This window comes from Trematomus bernacchii, unplaced genomic scaffold, assembly GCF_902827165.1.
Source record: "Trematomus bernacchii unplaced genomic scaffold, fTreBer1.1, whole genome shotgun sequence".
Taxonomy (NCBI): domain Eukaryota; kingdom Metazoa; phylum Chordata; class Actinopteri; order Perciformes; family Nototheniidae; genus Trematomus; species Trematomus bernacchii.
The window spans coordinates 3,845,879-3,850,548 of record NW_022988097.1 but is presented as its reverse complement, the minus strand read 5'-3'; positions in this window follow the sequence as shown (position 1 = coordinate 3,850,548).

Here is a 4,670-nt window from a genome sequence, read left to right as displayed (position 1 = left end):
TCTGTTGCTATGGGGACTGGCCTGTCTGTTGACCCGGCTGCCCAGCAGACATAGTGGGAACGCACACACACACACACACACACACACACACACACACACACACACACACACACACACACACACACACACACACACACACACACACACACACACACACACACACACACACACACACACACACACACACACAGCACATTCTGTCACCATGTTGGCAGGGCCCCAAGTGTTTGTTTTTTCATGTCACACACACACACACACACACACACACACACACACACACACACACACACACACACACACACACACACACACACACACACACACACACACACACACACACACACACTTATGTTATACCTTTCTTTCCAATCTCAGTGTTAAGTGCAAGTATTCACAGGTGGCAACGACGGATGCTATAATGAAGACCCTCCCCCTCCCTAATTGCCATTGTCACGTGAAGGGATCTGTGTCATTATAACCCGCTTTTTCATGCCTGTGGATATAATGACCCAGATTGACACACACATACATAGCGACACGTTTTCCCCCACACACACACAAGTGCTGACATATCGGGTCCCCCTGTTCTTCAGTAGTAATGAATGCTGATGATGTAGTCAAGGGAATCACTGGAGTCCAAGGCGAGCAGCTAAACAATGATGTCCACACTGACGGTATAGCAATGAGGTTTTCTTTACTGAATCTGTTGCAATCAGGCGAGACCAGGGAGAGATACATGTTATGTTACAGATAGTGCCTCAGTGCTACAATGTCTGCTGTACTACCTTTCATTAATGTGATAAATGAACAGAATACATGTTTTTTAATGGTGCTAACAAGTATCCATCTAGAACAGTTTTTTTCTTTTTTCTGACTAGTGACCTTGTAGGTAGACTATGCATTTAACAACTTGACAGCTTCCTACTGTTAAACATGTGGCCTGGAAAGATTGCCACTAACGCCAGGAGGAGCTTAGCATTGCAATAAAACAATGGTATAAAAAAAACTTGAAGCAGGGGAAAACAGCTAGCAGCATTTTCAATAATAGGCCTATGAACACCTTTCCAACAAACTAAATGACTTGATATATGATGATTATTTGATCCCTACACAATCCAACAGTAATGTAAAACAACAAACTGGGGTTTGAGGGAAGTAACATTGTGTACAAGGGCCATCCCCTGGGTTTTGCCAATGTACAAGTGCCTTTAATCTGCATTTATTTTAATTATCCTCTGATTGCAAAAATAAGTATTACTTGATTTGTTACCTTACCCTAGTTTATCTTCTTTTACAATACCTCATGATGTCCATTTTCCAAATAATATTTGGAAAATGGACATTTAGAGTAAAATAGACAGTAAAGCAGGATATGCTTCAGGGCGTGGCTGACTTAGACATGTTATATGTCCCGTTAAAGTCTATCATCGTGTATCTATTGTTTGTGAAATATGGGTGGAAGGATAAAATGTTGTAAACCACGTTTTGATTAGACAGAGCCCACTGTTTGTCTGTGCTTCAACTTTTTATGCTAGGCTAAGCTAATCACCGCCTGACTTACACAAATGAGAGTGGTTGTGTCAGTGTTGTGATGTTACTCTCAGAAAGAATGTAAACAAACAGACAACACAAAGCTACCTTACCTTGTGAAGTTGATCGTTGATATGGTAAATGTATTGCAAACAGTTGGCTTTTAATCAATCCAGCAGCTCCATGGTAATTATTTTCAGTTCTGTTTCTAGCCACTTGAAAAAAGGTCAAATATGTTCTCCCCTTTACAGTGAGTTTTTTGATTTTCTTTTTTTTACTGAAAACTGAATCCAAACAGTAACATTGCAGGCCAGCAAACCAAAAACAATCGGCTGAAAGACACTACAAATGCTTTTTGCTATATGGGACAACCTTAAAATTATTTGTCACGTGATTCATTCAATATGAAAATGTTGATTATTGCAGCTTACAGAAAAACGATTTCCTCCAAACGCATGTTATACTTAGTATAAGCTAAAAACACATTTTCTGGGTCTTTTTACTTTCTTTAAAGATTTCACTGGTAAACATCTCTTATCATTGCTGAAAAACAACTCCTCGAATGTCGTAATGGGAGGTCTGATTTGTGATCATGCCATTTGTGTTCATCTTCAGCAGTGAATCTGTTCACACACACACACACACATTACTTTAATATGAAATATCAGAGGCACATGCGTTTACACTCTAAAGAACATTTTGCTGTGAAGCCCTCTGATCAAAATCAAAGACCCTCCATGTGCACACGTACTGCAGTGTGTGTTGTAAATGTGCCTGCAATGCTTCCTGCTTGTGTGTGTGTGTGTGTGTGTGTGTGTGTGTGTGTGTGTGTGTGTGTGTGTGTGTGAGAGAGAATTGTGTGCCCCAGCTGTCTTGCAGAGCTCCCTGTTGTTTGGCCTGCCGTGGCAGACGGAGCCAACGCTGTAAATTCTGTGGATCGATGCTCGTTTGGAGGATTTCTCCATTTAATTCCGACTCAGTCAGCAGCACCTCATCCTTTTCCGTGTGTGTGAGTGTGTGCACACCGGAGTGCGCGAAAATGTGTTCTTGTGTGTGCACATTTGTATCTCTATCTTCAAATTGAGTTATCCGTGTGAGCATGTGCAGAGGAATTCTGCAGGAGGTCTGGATGTGTGTGGATGCTAACATCCATGTGTGTATTTCAGTCGCCTACACACACACACACACACACACACACGCAAAAACACATACACACACACAACCACACAAAGAGGTAGGAGTCTTGCAGCATGGGCTAAAGACACACACACACACACACACACACACACACACACACACACACACACACACACACACCTGTCTTGCACCTCCCCCTTGCTTTGATTATGCTCACAATGCTATTACTTGAGCACACCAACATCAGCATATTGATTTATCTTCCACACTACCTGCTTTCATTTAATATGCTAACACACATGTGAGCCCATATAGTGATTGCACATTAGAGCACACATGCAGGTAAATGCATGCATGAAAGCACTCATACACAAACACACTCTGACACCACAGCCGCACACATTAACACACTTATGTGCACCATCACCGGAGACCACCCATCCCAACAAACCAAAGCGCAAGCTGTTAGATTTTCTCCTCACCACTTACCTCCCCCTTCCCTCCCTCCCATTGTCACATCAGGGATTTCCAGTGTCCCCAACACGTTGCCGCCGTCACGGCCCCGCAGATGTCACTTAGCTGCACACCCACCTCTTCATTTCTGCATCCATCCATCCCTCCTCCTCTCATGGGACACGGAGGAGGGACAGAACAGGGAGCAGTGAGTGCATGAGGGTGTGTGTGTGTGTGTGTGTGTGTTTGTGTTTGTGTGTGTGTGTGTCTACAGAGGGGGAAGGGAGCCGGGCAGGTTAATGAATTAGTAATTAGGATTGACGTTATGTCTGCAGTGGGTTTCCCCAAAAAACTCTCTCTGGTCATCTGTGCATCCTCTGAACTCTCTTTGTCATCTTCAACCCTCCCCTCCCCTCCCTGTCTCTCCCCTCTCCTTGCATAACCCCCCTCTACCTGTCTCACTTCGGGCCTCGCCTCTCTAACCTTCTCCTCCCCTTGTCTTCAAACACACACCAGGTTCTTTTGTTCTGTCCACATCCTCCCTCTAGCTTCCTGCATCTCTCTTCTTCTTCTATTCTCTCTCCCTCCTTATCTCTTGCCAGCCACTCCCATCCTCCTCTGTCTTCTTTTAATGTGCTATTGATCAGGTGGAGACCACTGGAGTGGAGGCTGAAGTTCTCAATCCATGCTGGCGTTACATTAAAGCTGGGCACTTCTCTGCATTATATCCAAGACCAATGAAGAAAACACCCTTTAGAGTTTTGGCAGTAGATAATGCAGAGCCATATGTGTGATTGCATACCGCTGCTGTGCTTCTGTTTATGACCTTGAGGTAAACCCATAAAAGGGTACTCTCAAATCACTGTAGTGTGTGTTTTTAAAGAAAATACAATAGGTTTATGGTGGCTCTTGGCTTGATGTAACTTGTTCTGGTTTAACAGAATAGAGATGAGTTAGAGTGGTTAAGCAGATTGAAAGAGAGTGAAAAATAGGTGGTGGTTATGTGCTAGTTCAGTGGAAGCAATGTCCTCTGGGCTTTATCAAGGGCAGAGTGGACAGAGTCTAATTTATGTTGGCTGATAACATGGACTGCTTGTCTTTCATTAAAGGGACCCTATAATTAACATTTTCAGGTTCACTTTTGTATTGTGTGCCGCCACTGTGACATGTTTCCTTGCTTTATGTTCAAAAAGCCAATAGAAGCGCAAGTGTTACATAGTGATGTCATTATGTTAAGGAAGTAAACAAAGGAGTTCAATTGAGGTGTTTCAGGCAGGGTTTGGGAGAGAAACTCCCTTTCGAGAGAACACAGGGATTTTAGCCTTTGCAGACCAATTTTTGTGTTGCCATCAAACAGCACCAACTTAGTGTCATCATAACACACTTATCACCCATCATTTGCTATTTGAAAGCACAAGATATTTTTAAACCTTGTTTATGTCTTTCTGTCTATCTACCTGGGAAAAAAGTAAAACCCTGACCCATGTCCAAGCCTCACAAGGTATGTTTATAAATATCAACACACCAAATAATGTACCGTCTTTAAATAA